This window comes from Rattus norvegicus (assembly GCF_036323735.1).
Source record: "Rattus norvegicus strain BN/NHsdMcwi chromosome Y unlocalized genomic scaffold, GRCr8 chrY_unlocalized_2, whole genome shotgun sequence".
Lineage (NCBI taxonomy): Eukaryota > Metazoa > Chordata > Mammalia > Rodentia > Muridae > Rattus > Rattus norvegicus.
In genome coordinates this window covers 530,036-551,569 of record NW_026947378.1, presented here as the reverse complement: position 1 = coordinate 551,569, position 21,534 = coordinate 530,036, and the positions used below count along the sequence as shown (strand labels likewise).

General features: G+C 35.1%; 1 long non-coding RNA gene across 4 annotated transcripts in view; it reads right to left on the bottom strand.

Annotated features, from left to right (window-relative positions):
- LOC134484635 (uncharacterized) overlaps positions 1 to 21,534 on the bottom strand; it is a 64,946-nt gene that overhangs the window by 7,670 nt on the left and 35,742 nt on the right. For all 4 annotated transcript variants that reach the window (XR_010062160.1, XR_010062158.1, XR_010062159.1 and 1 more), the window contains exon 3: positions 20,185 to 20,300. This is a non-coding gene — a long non-coding RNA (uncharacterized LOC134484635). The remainder of the gene's footprint in view (positions 1 to 20,184; positions 20,301 to 21,534) is intronic.

The window sequence follows — 21,534 nt, the reverse complement described above, 5'->3', positions numbered from 1 at the left end:
ATTTTCCTTTGTAGTGCTGGATTTGTAGAATGATATTGTGTAAATTGGTTTTGTCATGGAATATCTTGGTTTCTCTATCTATGTTAATTGATAGTTTTGCAGGATACAGTAACTTGGGCTGGCATTTGTGTTCTCTTAGGGTCTGTATGACATCAGTCCAAGATCGTCTGGCCTTCATAGTTTCTGGCGAGAAGTCTGGTGTGATTCTGATAGGTCTCCCTTTATATGTTACTTGACCTTTTTCCCTTACTGCTTTTAATATTCTTTCTTTATTTTGTGCGTTTGGTGTTTTGACAATTATGTGACGGGAGGTGTTTCTTTTCTGGTCCAATCTATTTGGAGTTCTGTAGGCTTCTTGAATGTCTATGGGTATCTCTTTTTTTAGCTTAGGGAAGTTTTCTTCTATGATTTTGTTGAAGATATTTACTGGTCCTTTGAGCTGGGAGTCTTCACTCTCTTCTATACCTATTATCCTTAGGTTTGATCTTCTCATTGAGTCCTGGATTTCCTGTATGTTTTGAACCAGTAGCTTTTTCCGCTTTACGTTATCTTTGACAGTTGAGTCAATGATTTCTATGGAATCTTCTGCTCTTGAGATTCTCTCTTCCATCTTTTGTATTCTGTTGGTGAAGCTTGTATCTACAGCTCCTTGTCTCTTCTTTTTGTTTTCTATATCCAGGGTTGTTTCCATGTGTTCTTTCTTGATTGCTTCTATTTCCATTTTTTAATTCCTTCAACTGTTTGATTGCGTTTTCCTGGAATTCTTTCAGGGATTTTTGTGTCTCCTCTCTACGGGCTTCTACTTGTTCTCTAAAGGAGTTCTTCATGTCTTTCTTGAAGTCCTCCAACATCATGATCAAATATGATTTTGAAACTAGATCTTGCTTTTCTGGTGTGTTTGGATATTCCATATTTGTTTTGATGGGAGAATTGGGCTCCGATGATGCCATGTAGTCTTGGTTTCTGTTGCTTGGGTTCCTGCGCTTGCCTCTCGGCATCAGATTATCTCTAGTGTTACTTTGTTCTGCTATTTCTGACAGTGGCTAGACTGCCCTATAAGCCTGTGTGTCAGGAGTGCTGTAGACCTGTTTCCCTGTTTTCTTTCAGCCTGTTATATGGACAGAGTGTTCTGTTTTCGGGCGTGTAGTTTTTCCTCTCTACAGGTCTTCAGCTGTTCCTGTGGGCCTGTGTCTTGAGTTCACCAGGCAGGTCTCTTGCAGTAGAGAAGTTGGTCTTACCTGTGGTCCCGAGGCTCAAGTTTGCTCGCGGTGTGCTGCCCACAAGCTTTCTAGGGAGACAGCAACCAGGAAGATCTGTGCCGCCGTTTCTGGGAGCTTCAGTGCACCAGGGTTCCAGATGGCGTTTGGTGTTTTCCTCTGGCGTCCGAGATGTGTGTGCAAAGTGCAGTCTCTTCTGGTTTCCCAGGAGTGTCTGCCTCTCTGAAGGTTTAACTCTCCCTCCCACAGGACTTGGGTGCAGAGAACTGTTTATCTGGTCTGTTTTTTTCTAACTCCTTTTAAATGATTAAAAGTCACAGATAGTTAGTAGCTGTCATTCTGTGTAATGATTGTGACGATGATATATTCTCTGTTTTATGCAAATGCATAGTAATAATGAAAAAAATTATGTACCAAGTTTCATGCTTTAGGTATCTAATTGCATGTATTCAATTGTATCTAAGATAATATCATATTAGCTAGGTATCAAATGCATAATAATTATGATTAAATTATTAATTATATATTAAAATAAGCATACTAGAGTTACCAAGTGGAAATGGAAAATAAAATAAATTAGAGTAAACAAAATATATTTATTAAAATCCAAATGACGAAAACATTGTATATATACAAGCACCCTGGAGGTATATGTCACCTTAAAGTTTTATAGTGTGTTCTAGAGAGGTGGCCGAGCAGATAAATTTTCATGCCATGAAAAACCAAGAATCTAAATTTGATACCCACACATATATGTTTTGAAGATTTTCATATTTACTACGTGACCTGAGCACATAAAAGCTTAAACAGAATATTAGTAATGAGACTAATAAGAACAATAATAATAAGAAAAAGAAAAAAAACAAAACCCTATGAATATTTTAATACAATAATGTATTGTATTGGCCTTAAAAAAGGAAATTCAACACATTTTCTTAGTAGATTAACTCTTCAAAGAAAAACTAAAAGTCTTTTACTTCATTCTATATGAAATAAAAAACACATGAGATGGATTGTGTAAAGGAAGAGAGAACAGCAAACTGTAAAATTAATATAGTCATTGCAGAGGAAAGAAAAAGATACTGAACCAAGGTTATATAAGTAAAAATTTGAAAGATTTACTGCATAATATTGACATATTTAATCTAAAACATCTTAAAAGATAAAGGAAAGAAAACTGGAAAAAAATGCCTGAATGTAGTCTCAGCACCGAGAAGGAGGCAAGATGTCTCAAATACAAAGATACACTGAAATACATGAGAAAATGATAAATAGGTTGATTTTATTATGGAATAAGTATTGTAGTATTGCCTTAGTGGTTAAGAGCACTTATTACTCTTTAGAGCAAACTTGTTAAGTTTACAACACCCATGAAGACACTTGCAACCAGCTGTAAAAGCATCTCCAGGGGATCTGATAACTGATCTCCCCAAGTGCCTGTGCTCATGTGCACAAATCTATACATAGACATTCACACATAACAGATCATTAAAATAAAAGATTCCTAAATATATTTTCTGCACAAATAATAAATAGTAAGCATACGACATATGAAAACACAATTGATGCAATGTAGTAAGAATGGAAAAAATCGCAAATAGTATGAAGAGTAAATTAAGGATTAATGCTTACACAGTTCAGTAAGCGAAAACGCTAAACTTCACAATTGAATTGCAATGTAGATGATAAAAAGAAACTAGCATTTGAATTTATGAGTGAAACTATTTTAAAAATTATTTTATTTATTTACATTCCTGCCATTGTGCTATGTCCTTCCCACAGTTCCTCATCCCATTCCACCTCTTCCTCCCCTGACTCGAGGAGGATTCTCCCCAGATCCTGCCAGGCACCATAATCCCTGTGGCCTCAAGTTTCTCAAGGATTACGCCAGACCAAGCAGTCCTCTGCTATACATGTGTCACGGCCTCCGATCACCTTAGGTGCCCTGCCTGTTTGGTGGATCAGTGTCTGGGAGATCTCAGCGATTCAGATTAGTTGTGACTGCTTGTCTTCCTATAGAGGATGCCCTCCTCTTCAACATGTTCAACCCTTCCACTAATTAAAGAACTGACAGAAGTTAGAGATTGATACCTTTTTTAAAATATGTGTACCATTTAATTTTGAATGGTATAGTATGGTTTCTCATATAAAATTGATGGCAATATATATTTATTAGAGTCTTCTGAAATGGAAACTTGGCAGTATTTATACAAGTATTACATTACTTAACAGTCTTGACATCATTCCAACAATGTGTTTTGTAATTTATACAAAATATAATGTAAATAATCACCATTGAGTAGAGTGCCTGAGTCAGTGTACTTTCTGTAGCGAACTTTAGTTAATGAAAATGAAAATGATCTGAATGGCACAATTAGATTATTATTTAAACAAATGAGTATACTACCATTTATTAAATGCATGATATTCCATGAAGAAATTCCCCATGCACATGTATTCAATATATATTGTTAATTGAAAAACAAATGACAGAATAATGCATTATTTAATGAAACTTGAAAAACAGAATATTTACATATATTCTATAATTTTGTCAATATTGAGTAAACCTGATAAAAGAGCAGGGGATGCAGGAGACAGAACACTGGCAGTTCTAGGGTAATTTGAGCTACACAATGAGACACAATTTTTAAAACAAATAGAGCAGATTTGAAAGAATATCTCCCAAATTTTCTTTGTGGTTACATTTAGAAGTTTTAAGAAAGGAAGTTATTCTTTGACAATTCCATACATGCACAAAACATGAATGTAAGCCCTCTATACTCTCAACCTCATCCTCCCCAACCAACATAATCTCTTTGGACTAAATCCTGATAGCACGTGAATATCTTTATATTTTCCTTCATGAACCCCTGGATATAACTTGAGCCTTTTTGGTGAAAAAGGGCATGAAGCTAAACATTTAACCCCTAGTAAGACACCAGTGGCTACATCATCTTTTATTTTCCAGCACTGCCCTTAGTAACTTTGAATAGGCAGGGTCAACATAATTTAGGGTCTGTTCAGATAGATGTAATTATTGCGAATTCCTGAGTGTCACAACTGAATATTGCTCAGAAGACAACACCTCACAGAACTTGTTACCTGTTAATTAGCCCTTTAAAGAAGCCAAGCCCTGAACATCACCTTATCTCTCAACCAGAAATTATCTCCAATGGGTAATAATTTGAAATGAAAGCATACTTTTCTCCAAGGGACTCTCACTGGGTACACAATTCAATTTTAAGGGTAGAGTGCATAAAAAGCACTAAGGGAACTTAAATTTATCTTTGGAGAATCGTTGTCTCATAATCCACCAGGACATTTCCTTCACAATTTCTTTTACCTCTTTATAATTTGTTTAATTATCTATTAATTGCTACTCTGTATGATTTTGTATATATTGTTTCCTGGTTTTATGTTTCCTTAGAATTATCCAGTATGTGAATGGAAGTCTGGGTCCCTGTGTCTGTACCTGATTCTTGTGCCTTTTATTGGCTCTTTGCTATCTGCTTGTTTTGTTCTACTCCAGTTCATTAACCTTTACCCTAATTTTGTCCCTTAGATGATTTTTTGTTATCTACTGAGAGTCAGAAGGAATGTAGATACAGGTGACAGGAGAGGTATAGAAGAAGGGGGAGAAATAGAGGGTAGAGGAACCGTAAAAAATATATTGCATAAAAAAGTCTATTTTAAAGAAAAGAATTTTAAAAACATACTTTATATGGCCTGTCTGCTCCCTTTTCTCAAAGTCCTAACTAGTTTCATATCAAAAGTTTTAGTCACTTTCCAACTCACAGAAAGTGATTTGTTTACAGCCAATCTGGAACTGCAACTATATGAGTGAAGCTTCTGCACGCTTAAAGTAATGCAGTCTTTAAATGCTTTCAGAGACATCAATCCATTGGGGTATAGTGGGTATTTCACATGATGGATGTTACACATTTTCAATGGGAAGATATACATTTTTGATACTTCAGTTTTCATGAAACTCTTCAAGTTCAAATTAAAAGTTGTATGGGATATAGGTATGTTCCTTTGAAATTTTCACAGTTTACCAAATAAAACTAAAATACCATTAATAAATCAGAATATATTGTATCCTAAGCCCATATCAATATAGCAATTAAGAAATAGAAGTAGATGTGAATTATTGGATAAAAGCTGTTTCTGGAGAGGCACTATTTTATTTCTGGCACAATTTCACTTCGTTGGTACATGGGTTAAATCAAACTTCTGTTAATGAAGGTCTTGCTGTAGAAGACCATTCTTTCACTAAGGGACTCTCAAAACCAGTTGCAAAGAGCGCTAGCATTTCAATAAATCATCTGAAGCAATTTTGGCAATGTCTTTATAACACTAAAATGACTGCACAGGAGTTAGTCTTCATCAATATCTCTGCTTCAAAGGGAATACTCCTCATTTCATTGTGTAATAAAATTTCAAATTCAGTTTTATGTAAATTAGATGATGATGGTGATGATGTCATTGTTGTTGTTGGTGGTGGTGGTGATGAAAATGATGAAGAAGAATTCAAAAAAAGAACTTTTGGGACAGAAAACAAAGCCCATACTATTTTCAGTGTTTTTCCTATCTTTAGTGTATATAAGATCGACAGTGAAAAATAATCTATAGTAAGTGCTATGTTGGGAAGGAAGAGGGTTAAGCTCATCAATAGCCGACAAACCAACAGAAGAGGAAGCACATTTTGTCATGAGAAATTTATAACTATTCTACAAAAAATCATTATCATAACCATAGCAATGAATCAATTTAATTTTGTGAGGGAGCAAATTGACTTTCAGAGTTTAAGCAATATACATAAAGTTATCATGGACAGAGTACAATCCATAGCTGTCAGGACAAAAGCCCATGAATTTTAGATCTTGGTCTCCTAGGATTTTTAAAATGAATGACATAATGAAGGCAATGTGCAACCCTGAATGTCTTGCCATATAAGTCACAAAGACACCATACTACATGTTGTGTATCAGGATAGACCTTTTTTCTTCACATGTATTCAGAGTTTCAAAGATTAAAATGGTTGAGGTTAAGAAGAGGGCATTTTTCAGGTTGCATTGACCTCTCCAGTGTGCAGTTTGGTTTTGGTGGATCATTACAGTGTTTAATTTTATTTTATTTGAACAGGTGATAGAATTTATCTGTATAGATTAATGACCCTCAGTTTGATATTTCCATAATGCAGACACCATGCACTGAACTAATGTAACATTGACTTTCCTGCAACTTACCAAAAGTGAGGATACTTTTAGGGGAAAAAAGTGACTTGCAGAGGTTACAACAAGTCTTAATAGATTTTCAGAATTTTTTATTTTGGAATTTTTACTTATTCTTCATACATATATACAATGTACCTTGATCACACCTATCCTAAACTTGGTTCTACTCTTTCCAGAACATTCTCATTCCAGTTTCATGTTCTTTATATTTTTTTCTTTTCTTTGTAATCCATTGCTTTACTGAGTACTGCGTGCTGGGATGTTGCCTAATCTTGTCTTAATCATGTGCTGGACTTGTGAATACGAGGGTAGATGCAGTGAGTCCATAGGTCCAATAACTGTGTCATGTCCAGAGGTCACGATTGCATCCTCCCAATCCTCACATTCTTTCTTCTCATTTTCTGCAATGTTTCCCCAGCCGTATGATCAGCTTTCATCTTCTCACAGTCTTAGCACTTATACCAGTTACACATATCAGCAGTAATTGTTGCACAGTACACATACACATTTCTCTGACCACAGCTCATGAAAGCTGTAATCTATGGACAAAAACAATAAGAATTGGAAGACAGTTTGACAACATGGTCATTTAGCAAAACAGGAGTAGTAGGATCCTCTCTACAACCATTTGAGACATGGGAAACTTTGACCATGTTTACAACATGAGATCTGACTTCCCTTCTATAGAAGAGGATTCAAAGTCAAACAAACTGTAGTTGTCTACTTTCATAAGATTAAGGCATTTGTCCTCACAGTTCTATTCTTTTCAATTGGGACAATGATATCTAGCTTCATCAATATCCATTCTAATTATGTAATTTTTCTCTTTATCTGGTTACATAAAGGTCTAGTGTCTATATATGTCATTTATCCAATTTTGTAACATGGATATTGTGAACAGTGAGAAGATAAACTCATTTAATAAAGGTATCATAGAAATATATAGGTAGATACTTTCAGGTACATATTCTTTCAGTGGTACTATTGAATCACAAGTGATTTCAGTTTTTAGTTTCTATATCAATTTCTATAATAGCTATATTAAAATTTAGTCCGAGCATCTGTATTCTAGGGTACATTTTTCAGCAACACAGTATAAACATTGTCATTTGTATTTATACTTAACCAATGATTTGTGGGTTTAGTATTTTTCCTGTACATTTTGATAATTTTTGTGCTATTATTTTAAGCATTTGTTCTAGTATGTAATATATTTTTGAAGAATAAGTTATTGGGTCTTATTCAATGGATATGATCCCTATGTCAGATAAAGAGTTGGAAAACACCTTCTTTAATGATAAGGTAAATCACATGGTCATTGCACTGAATCTTCTGCTGAGTTTCAAGTGCTTTTCATGCATATATATATATATATATATATATATATATATATATATATATATATAAACTAGAAATATCTATGGGAAGTTGAAGGAAAGGAAAATGTAAGACCAAAAATATGTTATATGTTATATATATATATGGAATCTTCTGTTCCTGTATTTGTTCATAATAAAAAGTCATGTTATTAAATGGGAAATAACTTTTCTGTTCACTACTCTAGCTCAATCTTCAATTTTCAGTTATATTTCGTTTGCCTACTCTCCTCGTTTGTGGTACATCTATGCCTGCCTTCTGAAGAAAATTGCAGTGCTAGACCCTTATTTATGACCTCTTGTGATAAGGAAAGAGAAGCTAAACAGCTATCCTAATAGAAGTCCACAAATAGAGATTGGATTTCAACACAGTATTTATCTACAGTGAGACTATAATCTAGGAGATTACTGAAAAAGATGTAGCAAATTTAGTAATTATTTTTTTTAATTTCCATACCAAACGCTGCCCCTCCCTTGTCACTTCCTCACAGAGTCTCTGTCCCACTCCTCTTCTCTCCTAAGATGATGACACACCTAGTTATGTCCCCAACTCTGAAACATCAAATCTCTTCAGAATTAGGCACATCCTCTCCAACTGCAGTTAGACAACGGAACCCTGTCTGGGAACAGATTCCTCGGTCAGGCTACAACTTTCAGGAATTCCCCCACTCAAGTTTTTGCGGAAGCCACATGAAGATTGATCTACATGTCTGCCACATATGCACCAGGGGCCTAGCTACACCCTTTGCATCATCTTTGGTTAGGGCTCAGGCTCTAAGAGTACCCCGGGGTCTAAGTTAGTTGACACTGTTGTTCTTCCTGTGCAGTTTCTATTGCCTTTTGGGCCACCAAACTGTCCTCAAGCTCCATCCACTGTTTGGCTGTAGGTGTCTGTATCTGCCTGAGTCTGCTGCTGGGTGGGGTCTCTCAGTACAACATGCGCCTATCTGCGAGTGTAATAGAACAACATTAATAATGCCATGAATTGTTGCTTGACTATGGGATGGATCTCAATTTCACTGGCAATTCACTCAGTCGCTGATTTTCTTTTAGACTTGACGAATTTTACGTTGAATGCTTTGTGGGTGTACTGGTGTCTTTAACCCTCCACTGGTGGTACTTCCTTGCCACAGGAGTTGACCTCTTCATGTTCCATATCACCAATGTAAGTCACAGCCTAGGAAACCCCCATTGATTCGTGGGAACCTACCCTATCCCAGGACTCTTTCTCACCCTGGATATTTCCCCTACGTCCTCATCACCATAAGTTCAAGATTTCCTTTCCTTCTCATGACTATCTGGCCTTATCTCCTGTCCCTTCCCACACATAATCCATTCTCTTCTCCCTTCCTTCTCCCAACCAGTTCCTTCCCTCAATCTCCCTCCAAGACTATTTTATTCCCCATTCTAAGTGAGAGTCAAGTACCTGCATTTAAGCCTTTCTTCTTGTTTATCCTCTTTGGATCTATGAGGTTTGTGGAGGGTATCCTGAAGTTTATGGATAATATGAACTTATAATTGAGCAATTTCAAAAACCCTGCAGAAACATATTTTTATAGTAGTATATCAACATTGAAAATTATATTTCAGTATGAGTGAATGTCAAGAGGGGCAAAAATTAAGCAAAAAGCAACTTAAAATATAAATCAAATCACATTTTTTCCAGCTGATATTCTTATAATAATAATACTCTTCTACCATAAATAATTATTACCTCACAGGCGATTTTTTAAATGATACCACAATTGGAAGATAAGTGATGTTTTTAACAAATAATTATGCAGAGTATGACTAAGATCAAATAAGATAAATATATTATTTTGATATCACTTGCTGGCATTTTATCTCAAACATGATGTATATTGCATTAAAAATTAAGGTCTTATCCCAGCTCCAAAAAAAAGAAAGAAAAATAAGGTATCAGTTTTCAATTTTAGTATTTATTTTAACCTAACCTATAAAGTGACAGGTTGCCTTATGTCATGTTTGCAGACATTGAACTTCATCCTCCCTCCCTCAGTTCTTTTTCCACACCGCTTCTATGCCTCTCCTACTTATACTATACTGTCTGCATCATTCTTACTTCTACATTCATATCCCACATGCTCGATATATTCCAAACCACACTGTTTTAACCCTACTTTCTAATCTCATGTGACCCATTCCTGTTTAATAAACTCAAACGACCCACAGCTTCACCTAAATGCAATTACATTAAAATTAAATTGCACATCTAAGACCCTAATACCGAGTTGCTGAATGATCTAGTCACATAGCAAGCTCTCTGAAGGAACTGAAAATAACAAATATTTGCTTTCATTACAGGAATAAAGAAAAGGCCAACTCACTGCACAATCACTTGATATCATGGAACAATTCTGCCAACACTAAAAAGGGAAATCTCATAAAGAGCCTGGTACCCGAGTCCACAGTTTCTTACCTTCTGTTTCATTGTGCACACTGTGGCCACAATTTCATTACAACCAGTTTGAAACCAAAGGTATTCTCTGCACCAAGGATCCATTTCTATTATATTGTCATATTCAGCCATGTTCAGTTAAATTTAAGCACCGACCACACCAAAGGCCAGGTTTATAAAGTATCAAACAGAAACCTGAGAAGAAATGCTACAAAAATACATTCATAACTAGTAAATAAACAAAAGGTCTTTTACTAGTTTAAACACTGCATCTATCCCTTTACATTGTCTTGAATGTTTCTGGGTATATTCACAAGCCAAGAAAAATGTGTTTAAGTCAAGAAACAACTTGTAAGATTTACTTTTCTCTGTCTATTATATAGACTATAAAGACTAAATTTAGATATCAATGCTTAATAGAAAGCAATCTTACCTGTTGTGTCCTTTCACCTGTTTCTCCAATGTTTCTTTTTTATAATTGAAAAAAAAATATAGTTAACCCTGTTATTAAAATTTTCCCCGGTCCACTTCAATTTCTACTTCAATTCTGAGTGATAAGTCTAACTGGGATCTGATTACATATATTGGCCACATACGTATTTTTCTTAAAAATCCTGAGGCAATGTTTTATATGCCTGAAAGTATTCTTTTGCGAGAGCAGTATTCTGGAAATTTAGTTCATCACTTTACATGGTTTTCTCTGAATGAATTTATTATTTGCTAATTTGTTTTAAATTTTTAGGAGTATTGTGTGTGTGTGTGTGCCTGTGTGTGTGTACATACACACATACATGTATATGTATGCTTGCTAATTCAACTTTAATATGAGCATAGAAATTGCTTGAGTCATATTGATAATTTATGGAGATAGTGTATTTTAGTATATGCTGTACATAAACTTGAAAATACATTATGTATATTTCTTCAAATGCAATGTTTAAATATGTATATTCGATCTAACCTACTAATTGCAGTTTAAGCATTTTCCAACATTAATTTTATCTTATTAGGTGTCTAGAAAGAAATACATGGAATCATGAATCATCTCTTAACTCCAACTGTAGGTAGACTCAATGATATATCTTTTTTTTTGTTGTTGTTTTTTTTTTTTTTCGGAGCTGGCGACCGAACCCAGGGCCTTGAACTTCCTTGGAAAGCACTCTACCACTGTGCTAAATCCCCAACCCCATGATATATCTTGCTTTTATACATGATTGCTCACCTTTGGTTCATTAAGCATATATTTAATTTGCTCTATGTATATTATAAGTTTGTGCCACATTGTTTATATGTATTCGTTGATAATTTACTTCTGTCAACAAAAATTAAAAATAAATGATTTATATACATTATTTTCAAAATCTAAGATCATTCAGTTTCTTCCATAATCAAATACCATAATGCATAAATATCAGAAACATTTCTTGTTTGTGGCTATTAACAAAAATTATTTGATGTACCATTACTACAAACATATTTGATATTATCCATTGAAGTTTTTTCAAGGAGTTGTCTAACTTTTAATAAAGGGAAGTATAGTAAAATTGTTAGTATCTTTCTTTCTCAAATGATATCAGTATTTTTTCAATCTATATTCCTTTAAATTGAAAAATAGATTTTTGTTTATATAACTCATAACAAAAAGGGACATGTTGGGTATAGACAGCAAAAGAGACCAAAGGAAGTTAATGCCAAACTCTAACATTTGTGCCAATATCAGAAATGGGAAATGATATTTTACTGTATGATTAATTTAATGAGACAAAATGTCATTTTTATCAAATAATTTTCCTGACTATTTTATGTATTTACATTTCAAATGTTATCTCTTTTCCTCCCTCTCCCATAACCCCCACCAGATACATGGCATCGCTGAGGATGTTCCCATTCCCACCAATCCACTTCAACTTCAATGCCCCGGCATTACCCTACATTGGGAAACAAGTCTTCACAGGATTAAGGGCTTTTCCTTTCAACGATGTTAGACAGTGCAATCCTCTGCCACATATGTGGCTGCACTCATGGGTCCCTCAATCTTTACTCAGTAGTGGGTGGTTTGATCCCTCAAATTTCTAGTGGGGTCTGGTTGGTTGATATTATTGTTCTTCCTGGGGTTTTGCAAACCCCTTCAGCTCTCTAACAACTCCATTGAACCCCCTTGTTCAGTCCAATGTTTAGCTACAATCATACTCACCAGTGTCAGTAGGGTTCAGTCAGAGTCTCTCAGGAGATATCCTTATCTGAGTCCTGTCAACAAGGGCATGTTTGCATCAGCAATAGTGACTGGTTTGTGTGACTGCATATGGGACAGATCCCAACAAGAGGCAGTCTCTGGTTGACCCTTTCTTCAGTCCCTGGTTAACTCTTATCCTTGTATTTCCTACCATGAATATTTTTCCCCTTCTAAGAAGGAATGTAACATCTGCATTTTGGTCTTCTTTCTGCTTGGGCTTCATATGACCTGTGAATTCTTTCTTGTGTATTCCACACTTTTGGGCTGATACACACTTCTAATAAATGTTTACCATTTGCGTTCTTTTGTGACTGGGTTACCTCACACAGAATGATAATTTCTACTTCCATCTTAAGAATTTTATACAAACTTTGTTTTTGATAACTTAGAAGAACACAGGTGTGTAAATGTACCACATTTCCTTTATCCATTACTATGTGGAGAGACATCTGGTTTCTTTTCAGCTTCTGGCTATTATAAAAAAGAAAGGTGCTCTCAACCTGTAGCATCGCGTGTCCTACTTATATGTTGGAGATCTTTTGGGTATATATCCAAGAAGTGGGTTTGTAGTATCCTCAGGTAGTCCTATATCCAACTTTGTGAGAAAACTCCAGACTGATTTCCAGAGTGGTTGTACAAGCTTGCAATCTGACCAAACATGGAGGAGAGTTTGTCTTTCTCCACCTCCTTGCCAGCATCTGTTGTCATCTCATTTTTTTACTTTAGCCATTCTAACTGGAGTGCGTGTAACCTTAGAATTTTGTGATTTGCATTATCCTGATGGCTAAGGATGTTGATATTCCTCAGTAGAGAATTCTTTGTTTAGCGCTATACAGCATTTTTGAAAGGACTATTTGAGTCTTTGTATAGATTGATTTTAGCCCTCTATCATATGGAAGATTGGTAAAGATCTTTTCGTAATTTGTTGATTGTTCCTTTTTCCAAATGCCACAGCCCTAGCCCTACAAGAGCTTTATGAAGTCCCATTTGTAGATTCTTGATCTTGGAGTAAAAGCCATTGGTGTTCTGTACAGGAAACTTACCCACTTTTTCTTCTATTAGTTTAAGATTATATGTCATTTTTTGTGGAGAAAGTGATGGCAAGGAAGGATTTCAAACCATAGTCAACTACATAATTGTGGACATTTGTTCCCAAAATTGTGGGTTGTTCCCCAGGACGATAATAGCTGGACTGAATCCACCTTTTATCTATACAAAATGGGGAAGTATGGACCTAATGGGAATAATGAAGACAAAAAAATAAAAAAATATCACAAAAGCGTAAACTAATAGAAGCAAACCATTACCGCAAACTAGCACAAACAATTTTATGTTCTAACCAGAAAAGGCATCAAAACTAAAGTCACATTTGTGCACCCTACGTAAAGACAAAAGTGAGTGGGGCATGGTCTTTTTTCCCTTTTTTGTTTTTCAAGTACCTTACAGAAACAGGAATCTCATACTGCTTTTTCCATGATTTATTAAAGGTTTTTAAGCCCTCATGTATTAAAGTACCATTTGAAAGTATTGATAGCTGCTGCCTAGGTTTTTTTTCAAGTTCACAAACTTCTTGGAATAATGTTCCAAAATGTAACTAGGCCCAACCCTGAGCTATAGAATTATGACAAGACGATAATAACAGATATTTTCAAGGCGCAAGCACTATAGTACTATACAATTGAGTACAGTAATCCAAATTAATTCAAATAGCTCAAGAGAGAAGGAAGATACATCTAAAAAAGGGTTAGAAAAGTGGTGAAGAATGAACTCCTTCATCGTGTATGCATTCATGGTTCTGCAGTAAGTCCTACGAGGCAGAATCCAAGTAGCAATGAGAGGAAAGAACTCAGGACAAGACAGGGAGATAAAATAGCATGGTGGGAAATGTTAGTGAAAAACTTAGATATGAAAATGTCTTGTAAAATTAAAAAGGGATTTTTTCTTTATTTTCTCATTCCAATCAAAACAGACATCCCTGAATGATTCTCCTCTAAGACTTCCATAAAAGAGGTAAAACAAAAGCCAACATAAACATTAAACGATTGAAAATGAAACAAAAGAAAAAAAAAAAACTTCTGTATGTTTCAGAGCAGGATCACAGGAAAATGAGCTGAATCTGGTCAAGAAGAAACCTAGAGTGGCAAGCAGGAACTAGAATTAAGAGCTGCAAGAAATAGGGAGGGAAGCAGTGACAGGAACATGACCACGCCTGAGAGATAAGGCTGGGCCCTTTACAGGGGCACAGAATGAGGTAAGAAAATATTTCAAATAAAGCAGCATCTATCCTTTCTGCTCACCTCAAGTAGCCCATCCTCGAAAAACCCCCATTTAGGGAATAATACAGAAGAGTTGTGGTATGTATGTCACTCACTTCCCATTTCCTTTTAACCCTGTCTCCGAAGTCAGGAAATATGAGCATTTTGTATTTCCAAGAAGAAAAAAACCTCCCCAGGTATAAGGACGTCCTGAGGACCATGTGACAAACTGAAATATGTGAGGGCAGAGAAGGTGGAGACGTCTCATTCCACAGAGCAGAAATGTGACTGCCCAAGTTAAAGGGATAAGGAAACCATATCAGGTAAACCAGGTCTCATAACATTAAACTTATTTATATTATTATTAACTATTCTTAGTTCAAATCCCTTTTCAGCTCAATCCTCATTTTGAATGAAGCTGATTTATCCTGCAATGTGTCTGTACCATTTTCTCTTCCTAGGATTGGCTTTCATCATGGGAATAATAGATGATTGTGGCAGCATAGGTGTTGGTTTTATCCCTATATATCACTTCCTTTACGTACTATATGTGTAGTAACATTTAATGACTTTCATTTGGAGGTATAAATGATTGAGCTAATATATATATGGTTTAAACCTCTATTGACAGTATTTAGAAAATATCAGGTATCCATTCTCTGTAAATAATTGCTTCTCTCATATGATAAGGAAACAATAAAATTTTGTTCTAGACAAAATAATCTCTATAGTTTTAATATCTAATGATACAGAAGAACATTAAGATAATGTGGAATATTTAATCAGCTGAACTGCATATCATTTATTTAAGAATAATGAGAATTATTGATATGTTTCTAAATCTAATATAAGAACAAAAACCAAAGCATTAAATAAATAGTGGCAGAAGATCAGGGTCAATTTGTTAAATGTAGCTTACCTTCAGATCCACTGTTTTCTTTTATTTAGTAAAAATTTAAATACTCTTCTTCAGTATTTTTCATCCTGTCATTGACTCTATTTTCAAAGCACTATCCGATAACTATCATGATTGTTAAATTTAAAACCAAGAATTTTGCATGTGTCAATCACTTTCTGCATTTCCTTATTTGCGGTTTATTCTGTTCCCAATGGCCATGTTCGGTAGAACTCATGAAGAATTTCTGGCTCTTCTAATGAAAATTTTCTGAAAGCATATATTATTCATAGTTGTAAAATGCTGTGCATATGTTTAATAGTACTGGATATTATAGTTAAAATCATCTGGATTCAGAATTTCTGCATAACACACTAAAATACTAAATATAAAAACTAGAGGGGTTGGTGATTTAGCTCAGTAGTACAGCGCTTGCCTAAAAAGTGCAAGGCCCTGGGTTCGGTCCCCAGCTCGAAAAAAAAAGAAAAGAACCAAAAAAAAAAAAACTAGAAGAACTAGAATTTATTACATATTTTTTTCTCTTCTAGGGTTTGTTAATTTACAAAAACTAAGCAAATGACTTCTTTCTGTGAAATTCACATTCATGAGCTATTAAATACTAATCAAACAGCCGTGTCAACCCCCATAAACTTGGATTAAATTCTAATTGCAATCTAAAATGTTTGTAGTAAGTAAATGGGCAAATAACTTGCTGAATATACTAAATAAGCATGTAGTATAATCATAGGTTTGCTCTTTATTAAATAAGAACTCCCAGATATAACTTGGTAAATACAGATAATGAATTAAGTTTTTTCTTATATAACAGCTAATAATGCTCTGAGTAATGGCTTAAATCACAAAACCATGAACAGTAAGTAGAAATGTCTAGTGAGTTACAGGTTCTTTCAAGCATCTTGAAGTAAATCGATCTAAAATAAATTCCTTTAAAATTCTTCTAAACCCACTTATCATGAAATATTTCAAATCAGAGTAAATAATCCCAACACCTTTTCATTTGCTCAGAAAAAAGACATTAGCTTTATTTGATTCCTGCCCTCCCCACCCTCATTCTTCTACCAAAAACATCAATTTCCAACATAGCTCTCTGATATGACTCTTTTTCATTATCACTGACACTACTTCCAGATAGACTTCAAAAACAGCCTTCAAATCATTCTCGGTATCATTTCATAATACATAAGTAACCAGAGTCCCTTCCTATATACATACTGAGTTAAACAAACTTATTTAAAATTATTCAATTATTTCTAAGATATTTTCCATAAATAAAAATTTATATCTCTTATATTGTTTCTGTAAGCCCATATGCTTTATTTGCCTAAGCTTCAGATTTATTTCGTCCTCTCTTCCATCACTTAATCTATACAACCTTCTTTCACATTTACTTTTTGTATATGTCAAGCTCTTTTTCCTTTTATTTACCTTATATTTATTGTAATATTGCCCAAAATATAGTTCAATATTTTTCATCTTATTTAACTTAACTGTCACTTTCTTAGGACAGTCTCAATGAACTTATTTCTAAAATAGATTCTTGAATTATTTGCATACAATCACCTACAACACACTGATTTATGCATTCACTTCTTTCTTTTTTCTTATATCTTTATGCAATTTTTATAAAAGAAAGCTCATAATACTTTTTATTCATTCATAATCTATACCACTATTATGGATCCCGGTACATTAATGGATACTTATTATTTATTACATGATTCAGAAAGTTGTAAAAATAAACTTTATGCTTTTCTTCGTTTTAATGAATATGCATTCCATGCGTTGGTTAAACCATCATGAAGTAATTAAGTGAGTTGATAAATATATTAAAATTCAATTACCTAGATGACATTGTCTAAACATTTTATTTTTCAACGATAGTCTATTTCATATTCAACAGCAATCCTTTGTTGACTGAGCAATTATCTCAGTTAGGAATACATTTGACATGTAAGAATATGATACCTTATTTTAATTCATAGCGCCCATGTAAAAATGTCAGGCGCCACTCATGTGTTGTCCAGTCTCTGAAGATACAAAGGGATGATCATTCCTAGGGGCTCACTGGTCACAGAGTCAAATTTCATTTGTGAGCTGTTCCAGTGAAAGATTAAAAATCAAGAGGACCCAAAGCTATGTTTCCATAGCTGAACCTGTACCTCACCTCTCTGTGCCCAGACACCACCAGGAAATGGCTGGATTTCCAGGAGTACTGACACACTTAAGATCACATTAGAGACTACCACTTCTCAGAGTCCTCAGAACCCAGGAAGAGAGGGGCAGTCTGCTACAGGATACTTTTGATTTCTATCTATTCCTTGTAGCTGAACCTGTTCCACAGCTTTGGTACACAAGATGCTTCAGGAACGACCTAATCTCCATGGAGTGCTGACACACAGGCTTACAGGAGGATCAATCCATTGTCAGAGACAGTAAAACCAGCTAACCCCAGAGATAACGAGATGGCAAGAGGGAAGTATAATAGCCTAAGCAACATAAACCAAGGCTACATGACATAATCAGAACTCAGTTCTCACACCAACGCAAGGCTAGGATACCCTCAACAGAACAGAAAAGAAAAAGAAATGTTTGTACTTCAAATCACTTAACATGATGATGTTAAAGGATTTTAAGAAAGACATAAATAACTCCATCAAAGAAATACAGGACAACAGATGTAAAGAGATAGAAGCCCTTGTAGAGGAAACACAAAACTCCCTTAAAGAATTACAGGAGACCATAATCAAACAGGTGGAGGAATTGAACAACCCATCACGAAAAAAAATATTTAAACAGCAACAACAACAACAACAAAAACACACAAAAAGAGTCACTCTGGATATGGAAAACCTGGGAAAGAAATTAGGATTCAAGAATGCAAGCATCAAACAACAGAACATAAAAATTGAAAAGATTATCAGAGACAGAAGGTACCATAGAAAACATTGACACTACTGTCAAAAAATGCAAAACACAAAGACTCCTAACCCAAAACATCCCAGAAATCTCAGACAAAAGGAGTCGATAAAACCTAAGGATTATAGGTATAGAAGAGAATGAAGACTCCCACTTTGAAGGGCCAGTAAATATCTTCAACAAAATTATACTACAAATGTTCCCTAACCTAAAGAAAGAGACAATATATGAGAAGTAAATAGTACTCCAAAAAATTAGACCAGAAAAGAATTTTCTCCCATCATATAATAGTCAAAGTATAAAGTCCACAAATCAAAGAAAAAATATTAAAAGCAGTAAGGCAAAAAGGTCGACTAACATAAAAAGGCAAACCTATCAGAATTCCACCAGACTTCATAAAAGACACAGATCCTGGGCATATATCACACAGATTCTAAAAGAACAAAAATGTCAACCCATGCTACTATAAAAACTCTTAACAACATAGATGGAGATATCAAGATATGCCACACAATAGCAAATTTAGAAAATATATTTCCACGAATCCAGTCCTTCAAAAGATAATATATCTAATGTTCCAGAACAAGGAGGGAAACTACACCCCCACACAAAGCAAGAAAATAATCTACTTTGAAAAAACACTAAAGAGTTAAAGAAGATAGCCACAGAAACATAATTTGATATCTAACAAAAAAATTAACAGAAAAAAACAAATATTGGTCCCAAATAAAACAAAACACCAAAGGACTCAATTCTACATAAAGAGTGTGTGTGTGTGTGTGTGTGTGTGTGTGTGTGTGTGTGTGTATGCATATATATATATATATATATATATATATATATATATATATATATATATATATATATATATATATATCCCAGCATTTTGCTGCTTAAACAACACAATCCAATGACAAAGACAAATATATGTTCAGAATGAAAGGTGGGAAAAAAATTTTCCAGCCAATGTTCCCAAGAAAGAACCTGGCGTAACCACTCTAATATCAAATGAAAGAGACTTTCAAGGAAAAGTTATGAAAAATGGTAATGAAGGACATTTCATACTCATCAAATGAAAAATATACCAAGAAAAAAATCAATACTGAATAATTATGCTACAAAATGAGGGCATACTCATTCATCAATTAAACTTTACTAAGCTCAAAGCATACATAATTCCATATACAATACCACACTGTCATAAATGCACAGATCATGGAAAGAGAAACTAAGCAAGGACACAGAGAAACTAACAAGGTATGAACCAAATATTTTTAACAAATACCAATACTACCTTTCATCCTAAAACAAATAATACACCTCCTTGCCATGGGCCAGCCCTAAGATTGATCTTCTTTCTCCTGTTCGTTCTTCTTGAAGAAGCTGAGGATGAAGGGTGTTAGCTGAGGGTAAGACTTTGTCTTACGAAATATGTGGTAAGATTTTGTCTAACAAGATATTTTGGGTTGCTGTATAATAATAAGTTTACTTATCTAAGTTTAAGTTACTAAGTTTCTGTACCTGATTTACTTATCTATGTCTTAGTCACTATGCTGTGCTAGTGTAACTGGTCTGCCTTCTGAGACCAGAAACTGCAGTCTCTGGCACTTACCACCTCATTCTGAAACAGCAGGAGATAAAGTAGAGGATTACTTGCTGGAGCCTTTTCCATTTTGTCCTTATGCTTTTTGCTTGACAGGCTAGGGAGAAGCTTGGAGCCATCAACATCTATTAAACCATGAGAAGTGCATAGCAATTACAGAATTAAAAACTTTTACATAGACAAATATGCATAAACATATAATTTCACACCTGGATTCAATAAATGTGCATTGATACATTTCCACTGAAATTCAGCTGGGCCCAAATTTCATGCAATCTCACAATTACATTATTTTTTCCTTTTTTATTAACTTGAGTATTTCTTATATACATTTCGAGTGTTATTCCCTTTCCCGGATTCCGGGCAAACATCACCCTCCCCCCTCCCCTTCCTTATGGGTGTTCCACTCCGAACTCTCCCCTCATTGCCACCCTCCTCCCCACAGTCTAGTTCACTGGGGGTTCAGTCTTAGCAGGACCCAGGGCTTCCCCTTCCACTAGTGCTCTTACTAGGATATTCATTGCTACCTATGAGGTCAGAGTCCAGGGTAAGTCCATGTATAGTCTTTAGTTAGTGGCTTAGTCCCTGGAAGCTCTGGTTGCTTGGCATTGTTGTACATATGGGGTCTTGAGCCCCTTCAAGCTCTTCCAATTCTTTCTCTGATTCCTTCAACGGGGGTTCTATTCTCAGTTCAGTGGTATACTGCTGGCATTCGCCTCTGTATTTGCTGTATTCTGGCTGTGTCTCTCAGGAGCAATCTACATCCTGCTCCTGTCAGTCTGCACTTCTTTGCTTCATCCATCTTGTCTAATTGGGTGGCTGTACATGAATGGGCCACATGTGGGGCAGGTACTGACTGGGTGTTCCTTCACTCTCTTTTTTAATCATTGCCTCTCCCTTCCCTCCCAATGGTATTCTTTTTCCTCATTTAAAGAAGGAGTGAAGCATTCACATTTTGATCATCAGTCTTGAGCTTCGTTTGTTCTAGGGATCTAGGGTAATTCAAGCATTTGGGCTAATATCCACTTATCAATGAGTGCATACCATGTATGTCTTTCTGTGATTGGGCAGGATGATATTTTCCAGTTCCAAACATTTGCCTACGAATTTCATAAAGCCGTTGTTTTTGATAGCTGAGTAATATTCCATTGTGTAGATGTACCACATTTTCTGTATCCATTCCTCTGTTGAAGGGCATCTGGGTTCTTTCCATTTTCTGGCTATTATAAATAAGGCTGCGATGAACATAGTGGAGCACGTGTCTCTTTTATATGTTGAGGCATCTTTTGGGTATATGCACAAGAGAGGTATAGCTGGATCCTCAGGCAGTTCAATGTCCAATTTTCTGAGGAACCTCCA